Source organism: Peromyscus californicus, unplaced genomic scaffold, assembly GCF_007827085.1.
Source record: "Peromyscus californicus insignis strain IS unplaced genomic scaffold, ASM782708v3 Scaffold_4__1_contigs__length_199733344, whole genome shotgun sequence".
In the NCBI taxonomy this organism is placed as follows: Eukaryota; Metazoa; Chordata; class Mammalia; order Rodentia; family Cricetidae; genus Peromyscus; species Peromyscus californicus.
The window spans coordinates 71,468,258-71,475,508 of NW_026294562.1; positions in this window are offsets into that span (position 1 = coordinate 71,468,258).

The following is a 7,251-nucleotide window of genomic DNA, read 5'->3' on the forward strand; positions in this document are numbered from 1 at the left end:
CAACTAAGATAAACCCATTCCTTCCCAAATTACTTTTGGTCAGTGTTTTATCACAGCAACAGAAATCAAACCAGAACACTGTCCCAGCACATAGTGACTTGAGTGTAGACTAGGAATTAGGAATAAGTACAAGGAGCAGGGTGTCATTGACTGCTCTAGGAAACACTCGATTTCTCTGACATTCCACTTTCTTGTCATATTTGTCTTGACTCCTCAGATGATCAGATGGGTCAAGATAGTCATGTGCTACAAACCTGCGTTTGGGTTGGCAATGGGGCCTTCCCCTACGATCCTGTAAGATTATAGTAGCACTGAAATTCCCATCTGCTAATATATCATTATTATGATACATTGTGGTAATGCTACAGCCCAGAGCAGTGTTTGCAGTGGTGCTGTTTAAACAAGGCCAACCTGTCACAGCAAAGTATAGACATGTTGCCAGGCGGTGGTGGCGCATGCCTTTAATCCCAGCACTCGGGAGGCAGAGGCCGGCGGATCTCTGTGAGTTCAAGGCCAGCCTGGGCTACCAAGTGAGTTCCAGGAAAGGCGCAAAGCTACACAGAGAAACCCTGTCTCGAAAAACCAAAAAAAAAAAAAAAAAAAAAAAGTATAGACATGTAGTGACCAACACTGTACTATACCTGATAACAACAATGGAAGACTGGTTTTCTGGTCTGGGCATTTGCCATATTACACTTTCTAAAGCATTATTTTAGAATGTAGTTCTACTGGCGGGGGTGTTGGGGCAGGGGGTGGAGGTCAACTTTGGTGGCCCCTTCACCTGTCTTTCACCAGGTTCTGGCATCCACCAATTGGACAGACTGACTGTCCAATGAGCCCCAGGGGTCCACCTGCCTCACTTCCTGAAGACTGATATTTCAACACACTCTACTACAGCTGGCTCTTCAGGTGGATGCTGGGAACTGAACTCGGGTCCTCGTGCTTGTATGGCAAGCACTTTACTGACAGAGCTCTCTAGTTCTTCTTCTACTTACAAAAACGAACAAACAAATAAACAAAAAACACAACAACAACAAAAGGTGAACAGTGTATGGTCCTCCACCAGTGTGCTGCCCGCATCTCTTGATTGCATCATTGAGGCACACGGAGTGACCCACGTACCACATCTCAGATGTTTAAATACAGTCTGGGGTGTTCGTGCAGCCATGAAACTAATAAGCCATACGGTTCTTGAAACACGCCCATCGTTACGGGATGCTGGTCCTTCTCTGTTCCCTGCAGGTTCCCCAGGTTCTAGCCCCTTCCTGGAGCCTGCTAGAATCTTTCTGTGAATCTCCACCATGAAACAAACAAATTCTATTTCTGTGAGTGAAAGGCACGCATAGCAAAGCGTATGAGTTTGAGGTGAGTTAGGCCATGAAGCAAAGGGCACACAGGCGTACTTCACACACTCAACTCACCAGACCCTGAGGACCTAAGGAACTCAGGTGCAAAGCTTGGGTGGAGGTGAGCACAGCTGAAGTCACCTTCTACCCTGCCATGCTGTGGTTCTTATTGGAATCTGAGTGGCTGGTGGCTAGGAGTTCATATGTACCAGGGACTAGGCCTGGGAAGGAGTAGGGCATTGTGGGTGCTGAGCTTCTCCTCTAAATGAGATCCTACCCTTCTCAGGGCTGGACCCTGGATGGGACCAAAGCTCTGGAAATGGTCTAGAGCAGAGAGCAGAAGGCTGCCTGGAGCCCCCTCAGGAGCATATCCACCTCATGCTAAGCCCAGCCCAGTGTGTGTGTGTGTGTGTGTGTGTGTGTGTGTGTGTGTGTGTGTGTGTGTGTGTGTTTTACCTAATAATCCATCCCCACTTATCTTAATGGGAGGCCCTCAGCCCAGCCCGGGGTCTATCACTATGACAAAGCTGTCCATCACAGTTGAGGGGCAGGAGGGTTTGGCCCTAAAACTATGCCTAAGAGTGGAGGAGGACAGACATGATCTCCCCAGGGGTACAGTGTTGGTAACAACCCTGAGGCGCCCAGATCCAGTGACAGTCCATTCTGCCAAACAGGGACTCCTACTTGCAAGAGGCAGCCAACTCCTTTGTGTGTCAAAAAAGAAGACTTCTACCAGATTGCTAAAAATGAGCAGCGGATAAAAATACAGTTCTGGTCCCTGGAGCCACGCATCCTGGCCACACTGCAAACAGCCTGCTCAGAGGAGGGGGGGGGAGGGAGGGAGAGAGAGAGAGAGAGAGAGAGAGAGATTTGACATTCTCCTCAAGGCGTGGTCTGCCCCCTGGTGGTGTATCTCCTGTAAACACACCCCACTGCCAAAAGCTGGGGCAGGCCTGAGGAGTTTTAGACAGAGTCCCATGGGGGGGGGGGGGGGGGAGGTGGTGGTGGGGGGGCGGCGTTGAAAATGAATGTTGGCTTTCCTCATCTTACAGACTTCTTGTTCTGATGTCTGAAGAGGGAATATTCCCTCTCCCCCTCCAGATGCAAGGGTGTTTTGTCTAACACTTCCTGCCTTTTCTTTTGTTCAGAAAATCAGGATGACCCACCTCAGCAGACAGAAAAGACTCTAAACCCTAAAGATTTGTAAGAACAAAGAAACCCCAAGCTGACTCAAATGCTAACCCTTTGGTGAGGTTTTGGGGTAGTGTGTGGGGGGGGGGGTCCTTGAGAGGCTGACACTCAGTCCCCAAAGTAGAAGCATAATACAGTTAAGAGAACAGAACACGTGAGTTTGAATCCTCCCTCTACCTCTGACTAGGTATGTGACCTTGGGGAAATTATTTCAACTCTCTGCTGCGTTTAGATGCAGTTCAAGTGTGAACCCAGAGGCTTCTGTGTTGGAATTTTGATCCTCATTGGAGTGCTGCTAAGAGGTATGGAATTCCAGAGGCTGTGAGGTGGGAAGGGCTTAATCTGGCTCCAGGTTCCCAGCAGGGAAGGCAGCATGACAGCTGGGGTCCTATCCATAGTGGGGGAGCTTGTGACACACAGTTCTTCACACCTCAGCAGACCATGAAGCAGAGGCCAAAACTAGAGTTGGAGGCCAAGCCTGGCTGTAAACGTCATGTCCTACCCCATTGCCCTCAGAGACCCACTTTCCCCAGTGAGGCCCTACTTCCTAAAGGACCCACAACCTCCCCAAACAGCACCGTCAGCCGGGCCTGAGGATTTCAAACACAAGCCTGTGGGAGGCATTTCACAGGTCCCCTTCAATGCTCCCACAATGGGGTCTTCACCAGAGCCAAAGTGAGGGAGATCCAGCACCACACCGCTGACTAAATAAACCTCTTTTTGTAGGCATGACTTCCTTACAGTAATGGAAAACAGTTCAGTACACTGCTTTCTTGTCTATAACACCGGGATGCAGATAGAATCCATATTTGGTGAGTTAAGGAACATCAGGTAGTGTGGCCTGCACTTGATACATGGCCAGAGCTGCAGAATCCTCAGGGACTGTGGCTGCTGTCCCGACCGACCTCTGCTGCTGCTGCTGTTTTTCTTCCAGTACAGAAGCTGAGGCCGGCCGAGATTTCACTGTCCAGGTAAGGAGTGTGACAAATATCAGTCCTGTGTAGCAACCAGGTCCAAAGCCCTTTCCATCTCGGAGCTGGCAGATTTCTAGAACCGTCTGTGGACAGATGGGCTGAGGCCAGGGGACCCCACTCAGGACAGGAACGCTAATGGGGGCACATAGAGCAGGGACAAAGAGGGGAGGGTCCCAGAGTTCTTCAGCAGGGACAACAGCTAACCAGGGAGGGGGGACAGGACAGGCATCTCAATCTTGAAGACCTTGTTGGGTCCTGGCTGTCCGTCCCTGTTTGCTCTTTCCTGATTTACTCCATTCTCTGCCTTCCTTGGAATCTGACAGCTTTAGTTGGTCTGAACCAGTTCTGCTCACCTCTGTCCAAGGCTCGTGGCAGACCCAGAGAGAGCATGTGGCTTGCTCAGAGTCGCACAGCAATTGTGTGGCGGAGCCCAGCTCCTCTTCCTTAGCTTGCCTCACTCTGGTCCTGTACCTAGAGGAAAGAGAGGTTCTCCATTATAGCCGGTGTAAAGAACAGCCACAGATCCCCAGCTGCTGTGGGACGAAAACCTCCAACTTTCAGACAATAACATCCATGCTTGATGGCTCAAGGGCTCCCCTCAGTGGTTGTCTTCGTGCCAGCAGAGGTCCTGGAGGACTTCAGGGTGGGTTTCACAGGATTCCCTCTCTCCCTGTAAGAAGAAGCAGAGGGCACTGCGCCATGACCTCTGACTTCTAGATAAGGTGACCAGATCAAGTCCCCGAGGAGAGAGGATGCTGACCCCACACCCAAACAGAAAGGGCAAAAGTCAGCCCAACATACTCCCTTCACCCTGGTATGTGGGTGACAGACACAGGAGGATCACCACAAGTTCGAGGCCAGCCTGGGCCACAGCAAGTTCTAAGGTGGTCAGGACTACATTTTAATAAAACTGCAAAACTCTCTCACAGTGAAAGAACCCTCCAGGGTTTCATGTCAAAGTCCCTGCAACGTGTTGGCTCCGTTATTCTCTGGGTCAAAAACCTAGGCTCCCTGGGTCCTGAGTTCAGGGACACAAAGGAGCTGAGCTCTCCCTTGTGTGCTCCACAAATGGCTAACACGGAAGGTGGCATGTGTATGGTCCAGAAGGTGCCTGAGCATCACACACACACACACACACACACACACACACACACACACACACACACACACACACCCCTCCATCACCAATGAACAGTTTTGTTAACTGATCAGCAAGCCCAGATATTTTCTTTTTCTTTCTGGGTTACTGTCAGGGAAGGTTCTGTGGCCAAGTCAGCAACGAAGAAGGAAGTGCCGGCTAGAACTTTCAGCTAGGTTCTATGGCCGTATTAACTCAGCAAACCTGTGCACCTCACCTGGTCACTCATGACACTAAACAAGACACCTCCTCCACCTCAAAGAAGTTATAGTTCTGTGGGAAAGCCAGACATACGGTCATCTGCAGGCTAGCCATGGGTCCCGAGTGGACAAATTCATGACACTCTGTGTTGAGACCAGGCTGCACACTGCCCTAAGTTAGTCTATGCTGAGTAAAACAGTGACTTTTCAGACTGTGCCTTGCCCGAAGAGACTTCATTTTACAAGCAGCTCCTGATGCCATTTTGAGGACGGAGGATGGCCCTGCACTTGGGTGGACATGTGATCGGTACCATCTGTCCTACGCCATCCATATGGCACAGACTGATAAATGACGTATTCCTGGGAGTAGAAAGAGTGCCTCTCCTCTAATTGTTTTTACAGGAGCATGTAAGTTGGGACCATAATAGCACAAGGGAATTTTAAAAAATCAAATCAGGAAATTCATGCTTGAGAACCTATCCGATACCTCAGACCAAAGACATAGTCACCTGACACTGCAATGGCCCATTGTTCACTCAGTGTGTCATCTAGAGACTCGTGCCAGAGAACATCTGACTGTCCCAGGGACTTCAGCTTGGCTCGGTCCCCACTGTTCACTCAGCCTCCTTGAATTGCAGTTTGCCTATCCTCCTATTTGCCCATCTAGACCTGCCGTCCATCTGTCTGTCCAGACCTGATCCTAAAGTGAATTATAACCTCCATGGTCCAGCACCTTGCCTCTGCAGTTGAACTCAACTCCGCTCAAGCCTGTGACCCAGCAGCGACCCGACCCTACAGCAACCTCTGCTCAAGACCTCCAGCCAGTTCTGTATCTAACCCCTGACCCCACAGAGATACCATTTGCCTCTCTGTCAGCTTCACTGCTTCTCAGGCCTCTTTGCACTCTAGTCCTTTGAAACCATTCCGTAAACTACATAGATAGATAGATAGATAGATAGATAGATAGATAGATAGATAGATAGATAATAGATAGATGATAGGTAGATGATAAATAGATAGATTTGATAGATAGATGATAGTAGTTAGATGATTGATAGGTAGATAGATAATAGATAGATGATAGGCAGATGATAAATAGATAGCTTTGATAGATGATAGTAGTTATATGATAGATAGATAGATAGATAGATAGATAGATTGGATAAATAGATGATAAATAGATAGATTGATAGATAGATAGACAGACAGATAGATTTACCTTGTGATGTGCAATATATGATCTGAGAGTTAATATTAGTAGTAAATTAGGAATAAAAGAACCCTTTTATGTTTACCTTAGCAGGGAATGTAGCTGAAGTTTTCCTGTGTCCCGGCCTGCCATCAGTCAGGACAAATCTCTCCCACTTGCATCCCCCAAGTAAACACACCAGAGACTCATACTACTTATAAACTGTATGGCTATGGCAGGCTGCTTGCTATCTGTTCTTATATCTTAAATTAACCTGCTGTGGGATGTTCTGTATGGCAAATGTGTTGCTGATTAGTCAATAAATAAAACACTGATTGGCCATTGGCTAGGCAGGAAGTGTAGGCGGGACAAAGAGGAGAATAAAGCTGGGAAGTGGAAGACTGAGTCAGAGAGACACTGCCAGCCGCCATGATGATGAGAAACAGCTGATGATGCTGGTAAGCCACGAGCCATGTGGCAAGGTATAGATTTATAGAAATGTATTAATTTAAGCTGTAAGAACAGTTAGCAAGAAGCCTGCCACGGCCATACAGTTTGTAAGCAATACAAGTCTCTGTGTTTACTTGGTCGGGTCTGAGCTGCTGTGGGACTGGCGGGTGACAGAGATTTGTCCTGACTGTGGGCCAGGCAGGAAAACTCTAGCTACATTAACCCATTTCTATTCATCTATACCTTGCCATGTGGCTCGTGGTTTACCGATATCTTACATCATGCTTCTCCTCGTGGCAGCTGGCAGCGTCTCTCTGCCTCAGCCTTCCACTTCCCAGAATTCTCCTCTCTCCTTGTCCTGCCTACACTATCCTTCCTGCCTGGCTAATGGCCAATCAGCATTTATTTATCAATCAATCATAGCAACAAGGGAGTAAGGGAAGTGGTACTGTTTGGTAAGTTGCTGCCAACAAAACTGCCATAACTTGTGAATTTACTGTTACTCAATGAGTTCTGGTGTCATGTAAAAGCACAAACATGTTCCTCTATGTTTCTGACATAGCATGTTCATGGCAGTATAGGATCAAAGGGTTAGTGGGACAGTGAGACAGGAGAGGGAAGATAAGCCTAAGAGCAGAGCATGGGGGAAGATCACATATGGAGATGGATGGGAGGATGGTGAATGGATGGATGGATGATGGATAGATGGGTAGATGGTTGGATGATAAATGGGTAGATGAATGATGGATGGATGGTTGGATGA